This window comes from Idiotropiscis lumnitzeri, chromosome 15, assembly GCF_059441095.1.
Source record: "Idiotropiscis lumnitzeri isolate Australia: NSW breed Sydney's pygmy pipehorse chromosome 15, RoL_Ilum_1.0, whole genome shotgun sequence".
In the NCBI taxonomy this organism is placed as follows: domain Eukaryota; kingdom Metazoa; phylum Chordata; class Actinopteri; order Syngnathiformes; family Syngnathidae; genus Idiotropiscis; species Idiotropiscis lumnitzeri.
This window is the reverse complement of record NC_142405.1, coordinates 7,655,077-7,674,114: the sequence shown is the minus strand read 5'-3', so window position 1 is coordinate 7,674,114 and position 19,038 is coordinate 7,655,077. Positions and strand designations below refer to the sequence as shown.

At 41.4% G+C, this 19,038-nt stretch overlaps 1 long non-coding RNA gene across 1 annotated transcript in view; it reads right to left on the bottom strand.

Annotated features, from left to right (window-relative positions):
• LOC148322632 (uncharacterized) overlaps positions 1-16,773 on the bottom strand; it is a 62,586-nt gene extending 45,813 nt beyond the window's left edge. The window contains exons 1-2 of the long non-coding RNA XR_015846711.1: positions 16,697-16,773; positions 14,618-14,749 (exon numbers count right to left, since the gene is read on the bottom strand). This is a non-coding gene — a long non-coding RNA (uncharacterized LOC148322632). The remainder of the gene's footprint in view (positions 1-14,617; positions 14,750-16,696) is intronic.
• Positions 16,774-19,038: the final 2,265 nt, after the last annotated feature.

Here is a 19,038-nt window from a genome sequence, read left to right as displayed (position 1 = left end):
TTGAAGTCGACCAAACCCAAATTATGCTTTTTTTTGTGCTGTCAAATCGTATTTAGAATGAATTGAAGAAGTCAAAAAAAAAAGTCCTTCATTGCACTGGCCTGCCCGGGCGTCTGAGCTCTCCTACGGTGACACTATAATTGTCGGGGTTCGCGCCCCAGGACTGTGACCGCAGAGATCCATAGGTCCAGTCAAGCTCTGGGAAAAGGGAAAAGGATTTGGGAAGGTGAAAAGTGTGGCTGTAGGATCAAGGAAGGAGCTTAACAAGGGATTTACGGTGGGGGCTCGGAGTAAATGAGATGAAATATAGAAAAAGGGTTATTATAGCTTCTGCTTTCTGCCTCCGGACACTGAGGAGACGGTTTGAGTCAGGGAAAGACGTGGAAGAAGTTACAAGTCGATTTGCAGGTGGCTTTTATTATTAATAGTGAATTTACGTGAACTTTTTTTTTTTTTCCTAGTGGCACATACAAAATGATCATTTAGCCTCAGCCTCTTGTGTAACATTTAGACCAACTCCATCAAAGTACGAGCTGTGTCAAACTGATATGGCTTCCTGTTCAATTTCAGGTATGGGACCTTGAGACTTTTGCGTCTCCAGTAATGATAGACACGCGCAGCCAATTTCATGCCGATATGTGAAATTGGTGTCATTGGGTTTTGTTTTGTTTGTCTTTACTTTCCAAGAATCATCAAAATGATCTTGAAATTTAGTCACCGTTACACATTACATGACACGACGAAACAAACACTTCAGAATTTAGTATCGCTAAATAGTGTGAGCTCTTGAATTTCCCCAAAATGGCCGTTTTAAACCAAAAGGCACACACATCTATTTCATGTATGGGTCCTTGAGACTTTTTGGCGAATCTTCTCATGATCATGTCCACTAAATCTTTGCTGATTGGTGGGACTGGAGTCAAGGCAACATTTTAGGCCTTTTCACACTGCGCTTAGCAACACGTGGTGTCATCGACGAACCCAGCCATGAGATAAGAGTGCGCAAGGACAGAATGTCTCTCACCGAAAAGTGTATGGAGGGTGCTTTTATTATTACATTGTTATTTAATCAATTCTGACTAACATGAAATTTAGTTTTTCTTATTCATGCTGTGTAATGTTGAGTCAACTTCCTGCCAGACCGAGTTCACAGATGACAGGTCAAGAGCGGCAGTGCCAGCCCAGCACGGTGGCTAATATCCTCTTTTTTTTTTTAAAAAAGCATGTACCCCGCACACGCCCCGCCGTGCTACAATTAGCACTTAGCAGTGAGCTCTGGGGAACAGAGGGAAAGTGAGAGTGTACAAAAATGGGACTTACGAAGGCCTGCCTGTCGTCATGGCACAGCTTGCTCTATCACACGCTGGCCACACACTTCAATGCCTGGCCACATTGAGCTGTCTCCACTACAAAACGTTGGCAATTATATTTTACAGATAGAGATGCAGAATTGTAAACATATCACTTTGTGTCGAATCGAAACGGATGGTATCGGTCAAAACACATATCATTACACCCAGTTTCAATTAACGTATTATGCAGGTTTTCAAAAAAGTGGGAGGAAACCAGCAGACCTGGAGAACGGGTACAAAAATGCCACGTAGAAGGCCTGAGCCCAGACTGAAATCAACAAACTCAGAAATGCAAGGCGGATGTGCTATACATTATAGAAGATAATTGATAATCTTATTAATAAATAAGAATATATTAAAAAAAAGTCTAAAAAAGAAAAAAACACCACATCTAAGAGATGCAAAAAAAAAAGGAAAATAAATGCAAAAATGTCATTCTATATTTAAATAAAAATAAACACAAAGTCAGAAATAAAATACTGCACTCAATTAAACCAACTGCAAAAATTACATCGTAAAAAGTGGATCCTCTCTGGCATCTGAGACGTTGACATATTCATCTGCTGTGTCATTTGGTGGCAGGATACAGCAGAGTCCACCTCTGCACATCCTCATTCCCGCGCCTCTCTGACATAACAAACAGCTTATGTCGAAGAAGTGAATTTAAAGCAGGGCCGCGTCGCAAATCTCCGCACACGAGATGAGCAGAGAGAGACATCAATAAAGGCTGACGGAGTTTAAGAGGCAGACAACCTTTACAAAAAAAAAAAGAGCGCCGGGCTTAATGTTCTCTCCGTGTGGCCCATAAAGCGGCGGTGATTTAGCCGAGGCCCACGGCGAGAACAAACAGCAACCCTGTCATGTTGAGACGCCACTTTGCTTTACATGAGTCTGTCGGTCCGCCATGAAAAGTGTCAGAAATCACAGCAATCATGACCCGAGAGGGAGTGGGAGGTGTTTTGCGGATGATTCTGGGAGCCAACGGACACATCGCACGTCTTAAAGGTCATTTGGAAAGTAAACTGAAACACTCAAAATACACCTCGACATCGGCACGTAATTTTGACACCGGTTTTCAAATTAATAAAACTGCGTGGACATTACCATCATATCCCGATCGCACACAAAAAGTCTCAAATATCAAATCTCTGACATTGAAGCGGTAACTTTGGGCAAATTTAAACAGCAGCTCAGGAAAGTTGGGGGGGGAAAAAAATGGCGCTTTAGCCCTGATTCATCAATCATCACAAAATTGTGTGCAAGACTTATTACAGGAGAAAAAAGTTTCAGGGATCTGTGCACGGAATTGAACCGAAAGTTTTTAGGTCCAAAGTGACTCAACAAACATTTCACGATGACAAAGCGGATGCCGGGGAAGCTTTAATTCTTCCGGCTCGGTATGAGATTCAATTGATTTTTAAACCATACTTAACTGGAGGTGCTGTCGGTGGATGCGGGGCTCCTTGTTCTCTACAGAATATTGTCTTAATTGGGAATATTTTATTCAGTACCCTCGGGCGAAGACGGCAAAACCCCACAGGAGAGTTGAGTCGGCTAATCGGTCAACTTTTCCACTTTGTTTCCTCTTTTTCATCGAAATCCAAAGGCCTCCAGCCATTTTCATTTGTCATTCATACTATTTCTATTAATCCGTCTCAGAGTTTCTATTAAGCTCAAGTCAAATCAAACCGCAGCGAGTCGAAGCTGTAATCAGAAATGAAAGGGAGCCGCTGATAAGGAGGCTCAAAAATTCGCATGTAAAAATATGTAAATGCATGCAAAAGCAGACACTGACCTCCACTCGCCACGCACGCACACGCGCATGCAAAGTGATAAATATGCCAAAAATGCAACTTTTCGGACGCTCGTTTCCGTGTGCTACCTGCTGCAAACGCTCTCATTAATATGCAAATGTGAGGAATCAATCAGGCGAATTAATCCACAATACTCCCCCCGATTACTGACAGGCATCAATGGAAGGCGAAAACTTCAAATCCAGTCAAGCCTCGCTTTCTCGCCCTCTTCAGCGGGAGAAAATATCCACAGCAACAAAGGTATTATAACATTTTCCACATTTTCACTTTGGAAAAAAAAAAAAAAAAAAAAAGTCATTTTCACCCCCCCCCCTCCTCCCGCCGCCGCTAAGCTCCCACTGAGTTGACAACATAGCCACACTTTCCTGACGTGCTAATCGGTGCGCAATTTGTTCACATTTAATCAGGCGGATGTCTGAGGAGATAAAATAGCGCCACAGCTAATGAGGAAGGGTAGAAAATAAAGATAAGAGCAACGTTACACCCTTTTATCAGGCAACGTTACCACTTAGGCGCCGCAAAAAAAAAAAAGAAAAATTAACCCTAGCTGGATTTCAGCATAAAAGTGGGAAAAGTATGAGAATCGCCTCGATTGCATCGCTCCCCACGAGTGGCCGTCCTGCAAATACGATAGCGAGAGGAGGACGGCGCACAAGTCCGAGAGTGTTGACCAAAGACCAACAGAAATCTCAGGTGACAAAGTGCTTTGTTATGTTTGATGATTACCAGCTCGTCCTTTTTTTCTTCTCTGCATTAGGCCGGAAGGAAAAAGTAGTTAGCAAGTTTGGACTTGGGCCATTATTTATCCTCATAAGATGACGCACACATTTTGGAGTCAGACCATTTCATAATGATGCCGAGGTATAACGAGACCTCAGTGTACACATCAAAGGATTAACAATGTGCCACTTCTTTCAAACGAAGGAACAAACCCAAGAGAAGAAGGAGATAAGATCAAAGACTGAGTGTTGCATTGTCTCGACTATTTTTTTTTTTAACCATGTATATCAGGAACAATAAAATATTACTTAAAAAAAAAAAAAAAAAAAACTGCTTGAGAGTTTGAATTTTCTGCTCTGGTGGATGAGCATTTAAATGTCACGATATGTTCGCCAAGATTCCAGCAGCAGTTTAGCACATTTGAGCTTTGGCCAGCCAACATGGTGTGACGCCACCATTGCATTGCAAGCGATCCCAAGCCTGAGGTCAAGGTCACGCCATTCTAAGCGCCGTCGGTCATCTCATCTATGCACCGCAAACAGAATTAGCAACGCCATCTGCTTTTTGGTGCAATGTCCTAGCCTTGAACCCGCGCTAATCACGTTCTAATGTCCCATTCAGTGGTTGTGATCTCTTTAATATTCCCTCGGCAAACAACTTGGGAGGAGGAAAGGGTAGGGGGGGTCGGCAGCAATAAAAGGGGAGGTGGCTGGAGACCAAAAACACAGAAACCCAAACCTCAAACCCACGCATGCGCCCGCTCTCGGCCGTAATGAAATAACAGTGGGCTGGAAGTGTATATCTCCGGCGAACTGGGAAATATGCTTAGGAGGCTGAGCCATGTTGCCAAGCGACCGCTGCTTGGAATGGCGCGTGCGTCTGCAGTGACGGACAGATGGAGGGAGGAAGGACACGCCGAAGCCAAGAGGCTGGAGATGCTGCCCAAGTGTGTGTGTGTGTGTGTGTGTGTGTCATTGCAACTATGACAGCGGTGTTTGCGACGGTGCTTTCACCCACAGGGGAGGTGAGCGACTTGTTTGATAATCCCACCGAGTTCACGCCTCATTACAACGAAAATTGTTTCAAATGTTACGGTTTTGGGCAGCGTGGTGAAGCAGTTGTGTTAGCGCGTCCGCATCACGATTCGGAGACTCGCGCTCCAATTTTCGGCTGCGGAATTTGCATGTTCTAAAAGTTCTTATTTCTCTGGGTACTCTGGCTTCCTTTCAAATTCCATAAACATTCATGTTGGGTTTATTGAAGACTAAATCGGGGGGGCTTAAACGGCATTCATAAATAAATAACTAAATAAAAGTAAAAAAAAAATAAAAAATAAAAATAAAAATATATAAAAATAAATAAATATAAATAAATAAATAAATATAAATAAATAGCTACATAAATCAACATAAGTAGTTGAATAAACCACAATGCGACCCTGTCGTGAATCCAAAATAAAAAACAATCAGTCGGGAGTAACAAGGAACATATTTCTTCAATATCTAAACACAAGAGCAAATTAAATATGTATTGCGACTTCACGCGCCACACAACAGAGGTAAACACAAACGACTGGAATATTGTTCATAATGTGACACTTTCGGGGCGGCACAGTTGACTAATAGTTAGCACACCTCCCTCGCAGTCCTTCAGTGCCGGGACGGAGGTCCTGAGTTTAAATCTTGCTTCTGGAAAATCCACTTTAAGACTTGATATGGCCGTGCACGGCTGCACCGTCAGAAGGATTTTAATTTTCATACGAGGGTTCTTGAGCCGTAAGCACACAGCTTCTTGATCCATTTAGCATCAAGGGGGGACGGCGTAGGTGAACATATTACGCCGGCCGTTCTGGGCTCTTATATTGTTGTTTTATTATCTCCCGCTCCCATTTGGACTTGGCTGATGATTAAAAGTCTTCCAGCTTTCAGAGCATAAACCCTTAACGGATAATAGATCTGACATATGAAAGAATTGGCCCGACGCAATCTCATTCGTAATGTTTTTTTTTTCCCCCTTCTTTCATTTTGAGAGGATCTGGCTTTAAAGCAAAGTGGAATTAATTTGTAACGCGTGCATGCGAGGCAGCTGAGCGTCACTTGACCGGCCCAACGTGCATAGCGAATACGGAGCGGCCGGTCCCCTCTCAATATAGCGTCCTTCATCCTTCATTTCTCCCCGCTTTCCATCCACTCGTAATATACATTTCACGGGCGCACTTTTTTTTGCCTTACCTTCCTTCACTTTCTCCTCATCTGGCTTTTCTCATTTACAGCAAAAAGGGAGCGGGAGAGGCCAGAAAAGGCCACCTTCTTACAAAACTCTTCGAGTTTAATATCCGCCTCTCGTGAGCCGCAAAGCAGATTTCAGCACTTAATCGCCCGCTCCACGTGTAAATAGCACGGGGTCCAGCCTCATGTTTCATTTATGACCAACCCCAAAGACCCACGCGGTCTGGACCAGTATTGTTCGGGCTTGAAGGCCAGATGACGATTTCTAACCACAAAATATCGCATTTGTCACACAGGGGATGCTCTAATACTAGTGCCGGGAAAATATTATTTCCCCAGAGAGATGCACAAGTAATTGGGCAATGACAATGACTTCTTTACTATTTTCCACAATGAATTTGAAGTATAAGCAGAGACATTGAAGGTTTAAATTAGATCAGATATCCATCCATTTTCTATTGTCGTCATCAAATTTATTCAGCAGTAGTAGTCGTTGTCATGGTAACGTATGTCGCTAGCTTGGCAGGTGAGTTCTTTTCGCCACAACAAGGAATTTACAGCATCAAAAGGTACGATAACCAAGCACAATTCCACCATTGGCAAAACTAAAAAGTGAAACTTAGTCATATTGGAACTCGTTCGCTGCGGTGCGTCAACTGGTTGACACAGTGGGTGCCAGCACTCTTTTTTTGAGGCCCTTCAAACGGCACATTCAAACAACAAATAGATGACTTTGAACGGTCCGAGCGAAAGCAGTGTGCATATTTCGGACTGCATCCATGATTACGGAACAGATTTTGGGTACGAGTCCATGCTCTAATGTATTTAGTCTCGATTTTTTTGTAAAATGAATTTCCCCCCCTCAATGAGACTCGGGAGCGACTTATAGCCGTGATTTACCTCCTCATGATGTTTTTTTTTTTTTTTTTTATGGTTGGCACATACTTCAGCGCAGGCCAATGAAGATGATTTTGAGTCTGATCCTGATCTGGAAGAAATCGCAACAATTGGAACACGGCCCTCGTAACTAAAGATTCAGATTTAGACGTGTAGAAACTTTTCTAAGGGTCCTTTGCTCATAAAGCGCAATCGTCTACGGTTATTTTTGTAATGTTTAGCTCATACGTCCAAAGCAGACGGACAAACATAATTGGTGGCTGATGACCAGTTCTCCAAATCACAGTGTGAATTCTTCTTTTGGACGCACGTCATCATCACAAGTGTCTTTCATCAAGTCCTTCATTATAATCAAGCGCAGACTGGCGCCACCGTCACCACTTGCAATGCTGCTTGTTTATCATGCGCCTCACGTCGTCAGCTGGAATGGATTCCCTGCGGAGCGGCAAGGCACAAACTCCACAACGACCGCCAGCGTTCAACCTACTTTCTCGCTTTACGACACGTTGAGGATTGTGCGTGGCAGAAGATTGTTTGTAATAAAAAAATGTTTTTAAAAGGACAGAAACAATAATCTGAGAACGAGAACACTAACTTGCTGTTTGATTGCTAACTGACGACATGATCGAAAGTCGCATAAATGCAGCACTAGAGGCTTGTATTGGCGAATTTTGTTGCCGTTTATGCAATAAGTTAGGCACGATCGTTTTTTTTTTTGTCACCTGTTGCTTGGCACATGTGAGGTACAATCATTCACCCCCCAAAAAAAAACAAAAAAAACATGGAAGCACCATACAGCAGAAAAAGGACAGGGAGAGATGGCAGGAAAAGTGAGCTAATAAAAAAAATTTGAATTCTGAGTGGAGATGGGTAGAATTGTCAATCTGATTGTATGGAATTGATTCACTATGACTTGAACCAACTGGGAGGCAAAAACGGAGTGTGCTGCTTGGTTGCGACCAGCAGGGGCGCTGTGGAGGAGATTCTGCTGCCCAAAAAAGAAATGCATCAAATCTTATTGCAGATCTTTTGCCAATTAATCGAGTAAAGTTGTGTGCCCATAAATAATTATGGTTTAAAAAAAAAAGGTAATCACGGACATGGACACATCAAATGGAAATTATTTTATGGGCTGGAACAAAACAAACAAACTAACAAAATAAATATATACTAAAGCTCCTGTCGTTGCAGTTCAACCCAAATCCTGTAGATGGCTGTAGACTAGATTTGCCGACTGTCAAGACCAATTAAGAAGCCTGTAGCTTTGAAGAGCGAATGCTAAAAATTAAAACAATCCTAATGTCAATGCAAAAAGCTGGTTGCATTAGGTATTTCTTTAGACATTTTTTTTTACAAGCCATATCCATTGTTTGTGTCAAATCAAGTGGGAATGAACAAAAATGGCAACTTAGTAGACATTACTGCATCACTTTTTCATCAATGAATCACTTTGTTCGGCTTTTATTTTTACCTGGTGAAAGGTGAACAAGAGCCATAAAAGTTCACAGAAACGGTTGACTAATTAGGGCTGCAGAGATATTTTTATTTACCCCCCTGTGGAGACATAACTGGACCTCCACGGCCCCCCACCTCCCACCCCTGGGTTGGCAGTAGCAACAGAGAGGAAAATAAAAAATAAAAATCAGACAAAGTTGAGGGCAATTCTCACGAGGTGTGAAATTGGAGAATCAACAGAAGGGGGCGGAGGGAGTGGGGGCGGGGGGGGCTGGGTTTGCAGGAGAACAAAAGAGGTAAGCACAACACAAGCAGCATGGTGTCATTTTGGGCTTTTGATAGATTTTGTTTTGTTTGTTTCTCATCACTGTGTATGAAGGTGCGTGCGTGTGTATAGGGGTGTGCGTGCGGGTGTGCGTGTGCGTGTGTGAGATATGCTCAATAAAGAAGATGTGCAATCTGGCTGGGCTCAGGTGTGATGAGAATTCCGGATAACTTTTGAGGAAGGCGTTGGGAAAAGAATGATGCGTCTGGCAGCTAACGGAGATTTCATGAAGTCACTGGCTTAAGTGAGGGGACTGGCTGTCCTCACTGTGGCCTTTGGGCGTGCACCTGTGTGTGTGTGTGTGTGTGTGCGTGATTCCATTGATGAGAACAGGTCGGGCAAAGCTTGTTGAAGGGCGAGCCATCTAATACATCACGCTTGCGATGCTGCACACGGTGGCAAAATGAGGGATTTGGTGGCCCACTCCCACCTCGCCTCAAATGTGAGCCGGCATCACACACATTGAAGCTTCTCTACTTTTGCCGGCATGCCTGACCGTCAGTTTGACCCCAAGGGATCAACAGACCCCATATGACAGCAGACCACCCCCTCAACCATTTTTGCTGTTATTTTGATGGACTGGCATTGAAGAGGAGGGGAGACGGGGGGGGAAAATACCGTGGTCATGAGTCGTATTCTCAGCATCAAGTCTTTATTTTTTTATTTGATGTTTTTTTCTTTACTTTATATACACCTCATGACATCAGACTTCTTCATGGTTCATTATTACTTTTTTCAGTCATTATGCGTTCTGACACCAGTTGAATTAAACGGTGCCTCAGAACAAAATGACAAACTTGTGTTGCTGTTATTACTTTAAATTAGTTTTATTGTGTGTTCTATACAAAATATGAATTTTATGAAATAATGGAAAAAAAGATAATATTGACATTAATTTGATGCCATATTGGGATATAGTCTTTAAGTTCCATTTATACTTTAAAATTACTGGTTCTTGGTTTAATAAAAATGTTCTATATCAAAACTACCAGTGGTATCGGTTCTTGGTATCGGTGACTACCTAAGAGTTGAGTCCTCATGCTGTTATCTGTCTGAAAAAAAAGTGCTACATGTATTGTGAATTTTTGAGGGGGCAACCCATTCGACACATCACTAATGACTATAAATACAAAAACTATTTACGAATATTTACAGTACAGAAATTTGTCAAAGATATTCCCTCAAGATGTTAAAAGCGGTCACAATTGGTGTAATGCTTCACTTTCTTAACTTCAGTTCCCACGCAGTGACTGCTTGAAGAGGAACTAGACCGGCGACCTGCGGATAGCCTTCCGACAATCTAGAAAATGGCTGGATGGATGCTGAACGCATTCAAATACCAGCATCAAGATTTCCAATCAGGGCAAGTGATCCAAACGGCAGGAGGGTGGTGGCCAAAGATGAGAAGTGCGCAAGTAGCGGAGTGTGATTAATCAGGGACAGCTAAAGCCTAATTCAAGCCCCAATCAATTAGCTCAAGGCTCGTTATCTAGTCGACACGCCACCTGGAGAGCACTGAAGCCACTCGCTCGGTGTGGACAAAGTTGTAGGATGCCACACACTCAATGTTGCGCCAATCGCACATTCCGATGAAAATAGACGACAAGGAAGGTTTCAAATGCAAACGTGTGAGTAAGTGGGGAGAATGAAGAGCCTCCGGGCTTCGCTTTACATTTACAAGCAGACTACGGATTCAAAGCGGCGGTGCAAGCCAATTACACCTCGTCGGACCCGCTCTGCCATCCAAAGAGCAAGAAATAAGACGGCAGGATGAAGATGAAGGAGGCTTGAGGGAGCTCAGTCGCAAGGAAAAGGCCGTCGCCGACAGACGGCGAAAGGACGGCGAAGGAGAGATTGTCTCCGAGGTGCGAGGGTGCGCGAGGTGGGGGTGGGGGTGGGGATTGAGGTGCTTGTACGGATGGATGCGACGCAAACGAAGGTGTTAAGAACAGAAAGCGAGCGGGGGGGAAATTGGATTTATCAGAGGCGAGAGGAATGCAATGTCAGACACCTCCCCGGGGGTAAATGCCGAGACGCTTCGGCGAAGACGTGCGACGACTCCGAGCGGCGCAGCTGTGTGGAAACCTTGGTGCGAGAGGGAGAGAAAGCACGCCAAGGTCGAGGCCGACGAGTCAACAAAACACTCCAGTTTACTAATAGAGGGCAACCTACAGCACAGTTTGGCCTTAATTGCTCCGTGTTGCCAACACGACAGCGACAATAACTCAGGCGAGTGTTTTCTCTGCGGGTCCACTTGCGGATCGTTGACGCAGATTTAATTATTTCTTGGCATATCCTCCAAAACGAAAATCACCAATGCATGTCAATTAACTCATTCGGTGCCATTGACGGATATAGACGACAAAGAGTACAATCATTTTACTAAATTGCATGTCGATCGACAAAACTGGTGTCAAGGATAATTTTTTTTTTAATCCTTTTCATTTTCCAAGGGCTGCTGCCAAGGGAGTTTAAGCCAAATGGCCAACGACTTGTTTAATTTCTGGCATGGGTCCCTGTGACTTTTGAGCGTGTTCTCTCAGAGTCGAGGTCTGTGCAATTTCAAGTGGATAGGTGAAATTGGTGGCAGGGTCAGTTTCACCCAAAGTGGAGGCTTCAAACCAAAATGGCCATCTTGCTGCTCAATTTCAGGCATGGGACTTTTTTTTTTTTTTTTTTTTACTGCATGCTGTCACGATAGAAATAATGAGCGTTGCTGCAGTCACGTTTGGGATCCTGGAAAGACACAATTTTGCTGCCATGTTCCATCCACCTACTATTACAGGCGTGAGCAAACTACAGCCTGGGGGCCACATGCGGCCCGTTAAACGTTTTAATCCGGCCCGCTGAACTTGAAAAAAATTAAATGAATAAGCCTTGTTCATGTTTTATTTTCTAAATACTGTGGTGTTTCAAAGACATATATTGTTGTAAAGTTTTTGTCAACTCTTAACGGGAAAGCCTGCCGAACGTTTTGTTGCAAAGTTGAAGTGGCTTTGGTGACAGAGTGAAAAAATAAATAAATAAATAAATCACAAGCTCAAGATTTGTCCCTAAACTTTTTCCTGACGATTAACCGAACTTAATCGTCAAAGTTATGCTTACGAGCTACGACGAAATTAAATTAAATTAAATTCCTTCGCAATTCGGCAAACTTAGGTGAAGGGCAAGTTAGGTGGCTATTAGACAAAATCTCGACAACTATTTAGTTGTTGAAGAGTCCGCTGCTTAGGGTAATAGTAGTAAATAAAAACTAGTATAGAATATGTCATTCAAATTTGAGAGCCAACAGACAAAATCTTGAGAAATTTGCCTTTGAAAGACGCAGGAAATTGCAAAATTCAATCTAAACAAACAAAAATGACACACTTCCTGTGTTTTACAGAATGACTGACATTTCAAGAGGCTAAGTATAGATTTAGAAAGACAAATACATTTTATATAAAATGCACTCAACTTCTCGAAATGACTCGTCTGCTGACGGTCCAATTGCTTTCGTTGCAGAACGTCAAAATAAAGAAAGAAATACGCCGACTCTCAAACAGCTAACATCGAAACAAATCACAATCTCGCAAAATCATGGTGAATCATCCAAAACTGTTCAATACAGCAAGAGACTTTTGATGGATCAGCCTAACATGAAGTAAATATTCTATGAGGCCAACGAGGTCAAAGACTAAATAAATAAGGCATGGTTGTGCCCTTTTGCAGGGAGAGCGCGGCCTCAGCTAGCCGCTACCCCAAAGTCCAGAGGGTGAATATTAATCGGGCGAGGACGAGCATAGAGCTTAACGAGGCTTTCATTCACCGCAATGTTTAGAAGAGCAGCTCGGGGTATTGTCAATGCAGATAAATTCTGCTTAAGTCCGGGGCAGAGAGTCCTTTTTGTATACTTATATAAACGTATGCAGTGAAACTTCAGGTTAAGAATACAATTCGTGACGTGACCTCGTTTGTAACCTAAAATGTAATGTTACCATTTAAATGAACGAACAAAAATCAGCTCATGTCTAATAATATACTTTAAAATGATACTTAAAAGCAGGTGCGTTATGGTGACTCATTAATACGTGACATTTATTCCTTACGTGAAAAGTACAAGTGATAATCGCAGCAAATAGTTTTGGAATGTTTAGCAGTTGCCTTTCAAATAAAATGAAGTTATTTATTGATGTATTTTTGAAGACGTGACCTTCTTACATCACCTGGCAACCACCCTCCTCAACCCCCGCCTCCCCGCGTCTGTTAATGAGCAACGTCCCAATGCGAGTCCATCACAGAGACTCATTACAGGAAGGCCGGCCAGGCGGCGTTTTAATAAACAGACCAAGACGGCGGAGTTTACACGTAAACACGCGCAACCTTGAGGAGGCCAAATTATTTCGGCCCAAATAAATCAAGAGTTCACGCACCGTAACCTCCGAGCTGGGAAAATAACTGCAGATTAATAAACCAGCAGCGTCTAAATTTCTTCCTCTAATATGAGGACTTTTTTTTGTTGTTTTTGTTCAGTAGACTTTCTTCTTGTAAACTGGTGGATTTCATTTCCTCCATGTATAAAATATAAAGAAAACGATTATTTTCCTGGTGATTTTGTTCCCATTTCTTGTGAGATAGATTTTTTTTTCCTTTTAAAATTATGACATATCAAGTTACTCATTTTTATCATGTATTATGACATTTTTCTCATAAAATGAAAAATTATTGCAAAATGGCATGGCTGTAAAAATATTGAAATATTTTTTATATTAAATATTTAAATATTTTTTCCCTTGGAAATGTTGACGGTATTCCTGTTAAACGGTGAAGTTTTTTTCTTTGCAAAATGTCACATTCATTACAGTTTATAGACTTAATTCCTTTAAAATGTTTCACGTCGCATTTTTAATAAAAAACTACAACTTTGTCCAGAGAAATATTTGTTATTCCTTGCCAAATTTGTCCTCCGTCTCCTTTTACCATAATTTCCCATATACGATGATGACTACAACTCTTTATTTGGAAAGCATTTGAACAAAAACAAAGCTGTACAAGTAAACAAGGGCTGTTTTTTTCAGAAAATTTTGACGGTTCGCTGTAAAATATACAAAAAAATTCACTCATGGGATGCATTTTTGGAGGATTGATTACATTTTCTAGTAATATTTTTTACTTGAAAAACTATGCCCTTTTTGTTGTAAAATTAAAAAAATTAATTTGTCTCATATGGAGTTTTTTTCCTCAGAATTTTTTTTTCTCACATAATTACTATTACTAGATTTATTTTTAATTTTATATCATTTCTGTATTTTTTTTTTAGCCCGATCATAAATAAGACAACAGTGCACGCACCCGGCCCAGGTGCACGCTGTCCTGCGGTCGCACTATGCGCAATAAGTCGCGCTTCATTAAGGCCAAATTTCATCTGCACCGCGTTTACAGGCGCGGGTGCGGTTTGAACCGCCGGGGAAATACAATTCCATTCCGTTTGGAGGTTATCTTAATATACGAGCTTGTCTCCGCCACACTGCACGGCAGTTACGAGGCGGCCAAACACCCGCAGCATGGCAATATCACTCGGGCGCCTTTTCAGCACACAAAGCAATTAGCAGACTGACTGCGTGCGTGTATGTGAGTCTTTTACTCCACTAATATCACCATCCGATGTTATTAGCACACTGTTCACAGTGGATTACTGTTTGTTTGTTTGTGCCTGGCGCCCCTAATCGCTATGACAATCCTCAAGCAAAGGGATGAAGCACCACAAAATGGCATCTGCAAGCAGGTCCAGGAACGCCGCTAAATCAGTCAAGATTTATTTTTTTTTGTGTTAAATGTATAACTCACTCGGACATGACAAATGGACTCCGATCGAGACCGATCTCTCCGCGTTGGCTCGCTATCTGTCGCCGCCTCTGTGACGCTCGATCGCTCTTCACGCCGCTATCCATCCGCCCCCGAGGCCCGAGCACCCTTCACCTGTCAAATGCGAGAGGATGACTGGGGTTAGCGTGACGGATGTGTGGGCCACGTATCTGTAATAGGCTCTCACTCTGAAGATGACAAATAGACTTGAAATTGTAACATTTAGTCTTTATAGCAGGCATAACCGCAACACTATGCGAGTCTAATTCATTCAGCGAACAGAATGGTAACTGAATTTTCTCGTAGAGTGGTTGTTTGATTTCTGTGTTAATTTGCACCATAACCAACCCGGAAACTCAAAACATCCAAATTCTATACCAATTGAAATGCCATTAATCCGTTCTATTGACGTTGTACTTTTTCTCGTGTGTGCCTTGGCCACTAGGGGGCAGTATAATATTTATTCCTGTAAAATAACAACTTTTAATGAAATATTTTATTTCTTGCACTACTACCAATCAAGGATATAAAGTCTCCTGTTTAGCTAAACTAATTAAGGAAGGCATCAACTCAACGGTATACATTTTGCCCACACTCAATTCAAAGCAATTGACCTGGTCCACAAATAGACATTCTATTAGCAGAGAGGCAGGAGTCGTTGACCTTTATCAACAGAGAAATGCCATGGCTTCAAACTCTTTGGCATAAAAAAATAGTGAATAACTAAAGAGAAAATATATTTTTTTTAAAAAAATGTCTGATGGTAGGAGCTGTCGACCTTTTGAAAATCTCATCAGTTCCTCCCTTTTAATTTTGGGTGTAAAATATAACCACCCTCATATTTAGACATGATGTAAATGAATACAAATAAGCGTGCCTGCTAGTCTATCTTTAATGATAGCCATTAACAGCACGGTGGAACCTTGGTTGACAAATGATATGTTGAAGGAACACTTCGGTTTCTGGAGAAAACTTTAAAAGAAATATTGCCACACAACACGCAAAGATCTTTGGGTACAGGTGTCACACATTGCAGATATTGCTGTTTCATTCAATCTAAATTAGCACTTTGCGTGGTTCCAGAGAAAATGAAAACTGCTAACGACAGTGATATCTTGGGCGATAGTTCATTTAAGGATTGCCATCACGATGTACGCGTTTTCCACGGTCACAGCCATCCCCGCAATGTAGGAAGCAAACTCTGTGTGTTTTCGGCTGAATTTAAGGGGTACCTGTACTTTTTCTCGACCATATGAAGTATGACAGATAAGTCTACATGCCTCTGATGCCCACGTCACTCACCAGGCAAGGCCCCACTGTGTGACATCTTCAAAGCATCTTATCCTGGAGAGTCGTGCACGCAAAGTCAACGATATTATAGTAGAACAACAGTACGGCGACCTCATGTGATCAAAAGTAAAACATTTTCCTTGGATGCATATAATACAATTGTAAAAACGCAAATGCTTTTTTTTGACAAAGCACTGATTAATCGATGACAGATCTGGTTATAAAAATCAGATGGACTATGAAATGGCGCAATGTTTCAGAGAATTTATGTGGTTAAGCTTTTAAATGTAATAAAAGTAAAAAAATTGTTTTTCTTTTTCGGGTGTAGTCTATGTCAAACACCGTGTATTAATGAATGGGAAGCACTGACCTCATAAACTTTGTAAAAATGCGATGCAATGCATTTCCCTTGCATTATTAACGACTGCCCCATCCAATATGGCGAACGCGCTAACGTGTCGCAGCAACAGGCCAGGCAGCTGAACGAAGCGTCTCGCATTTCAACGCTAACATTTTGTTCCACAAACAAATTGCACTGTTGTCGTAATCACGATACGCATACACCCAAATATCAACAAGAGCACCGCAATGGAAACAAAGTGATGGTTTTACATTTTTATAGTACTACCGCACGAACTAGCGCGGTTGACCGAGCGTCTGCAATCTTGGAGGACAGACTTCATGCGCAGTGCATAAATGACACATCAGCAACCTACTGAACTGGCATATTTTTCCAAATATCATTTAACAGTAATGGGTTAAAACGTTTACCTGGTGAAAGAACACGTTGGGAAGAACCGTGGCATGAAATTTAACACACCTGATTGGAGGGACGATTCTTCTTTTTGCGTTTGTCCCGTCGACGTTTGCAGACTCCACAGGTGGCGGGGCGGAACAATCACGTTTGTCCATCAGTTTGTTTTCAAATTAAGACTATTAATAAAACTATCAATCGTATTCATTGTGCAAAATAAATACGTTTACAAGCATATAACATGTTTGATATATTTGGATTAATTATTTAAAAAAATGAATTATTTTATTATTTATTTACACACTGACGTATTGTAATATAGTAAGTAACAGAAAAAAATAGAACCCACACATATATTTTTATCGTTTATTCCTGTAGCATCAAAACAATTTTGCATCGTTTATATTTACATTTTAACAAAAAATACCCCATCTGCCCATTTTAAAAATCATTTGTTGCTTTTGTCCACAAATGTTGGCCCACCCCTCTTTTCGTCTATGCTTGGTCCTATTTGGAGCAACAACAACAAAAAAAAAAGGTAAAAGTCTAAAAATAACTGGATAAATAAAGACGACCATTATTTCACACTGCCAAATAAAAACATGTCAAATCTGATATCTTGACACCCCCCTGCCCTCCCAAAAAGCTCTTCTTCCTCCTCCTCTTCCTTCACTGCGAGACAGGGGGCTCGTCACGCCGCCAGCCCAGCGCCTCAAGTGAATGATGGGGAGGTGAGGCGAGGAGGAGAGGGAGGCAGCGAGAGGCTTGTACAGCATGCAAAACATGGCCAGTGCATTCACACACAAAGACACGGGTCTACACAAAGACACACACGTTGACTATCAAATTCACATTCCATCTAGTGTGTGAGGAAGGTCAGACAGACAGACAGTCGGACTCAAGGTAATAAAGCCTCAGTATATATACAAGATAGTATCATGATCTGGTGATAATTCTGCACAATCCATTCTATTTAATGTGATCGTATTTAATCGTGATTGGCGAGTAACCGATATTGCGATTTTCTTTTCACCAATAAGAGATAGTAAGGATACAAGCATGATGGGATAATCGTTATGTGGGAGGAGGGGGCAATAATCACACATCACAATATCCATTAAAGGTGGTAGTGCAGAGTATATAGCGCCCAATACTGCCACAAAATGTCAGTTTCATGACAGTTGATAATTGGAAAACAAATCATCACAATGTCTCAATGGTGGAAATCTCAGATTAATTCACACATCATGATACAATATTAATTGATTTATAAGACAAATTTACATTAATAATAATAATAATAATAATAATATTAAATGTGAATAATAATAATTAAGTCTGGTATCACTGTGAGCACATATGGCTGCATCTGGATTACGGCGGTGTCCCGGTCATTTCAAAGGTAGCAGATTAGTTTCTTCGACAGCAAAGTGATTCATGATATCATATTATACTAACGATACTGATTTGGTATCCTGATGCAGTGATACATACAACCCACTAGACATTTTAAACATAATGCACAAGGAGACAAACATATAGCATCTTTTGAAATGTCCATCTGCACGATACACTAAACCTTGCTCATAACTACCAGCTGGCCGAGTCGCTATTGACTCGACGTGCACAATAACACTAAACAAATCACGCAGCAACAAGTCGGCCGGATTGTGACTCATTCCTTTATCACACGGCCGGCCACATGTCGTGTGACATCATCGACAAAAGTTCTGAGCATTTGAGCAGCAATGCGGGAAGGAAAAATTGGGAGTTGCATTTTTATATTTTCACCATGAACTTCTTGAAATTGGATGAGAAATAAAGTTGAAAATGATTCTATTTGTATTTCAATTACTTTTTGTGGATAAAAAGTCGAGCAGTGAACTGATTGCAGTTCTGCAGTGTAAAATTTGGGATTGATTCCATACCAAGTAACACTTTATATGCTAAATTAATCTTCTTTATTATTTTTTTGTCTTTAATTATTAATTATTTCAAATTAAGAATATATTGTAGGCAGTTTTTGCTAAATATATTTTTTGCAAAATATTTAATACTTATAATAAAACAGTCTAAAATAAATAAATAAATAAATAAATAAAGTTTAAATCTAATGTGAGGTCTCAATTTTATCTTAAAGGGTAATTCAAGTCTAAAAGTTTCTTTACAATATGTTGCGTGCGGGCTCACAAGCACACGGCATTCTGATTCTGAAAATGACATCACAGTCGCATCGGGCTCAGGTAACAGCCAATCACGGCTCACCTGTTTTCTGCGTTTGGTCATGTGACATTGACAAGCTGAGTGTTGAGACGAGTGTGGCCGCATCGAACGTGATACTGAAAAGAGATTTTGTGAC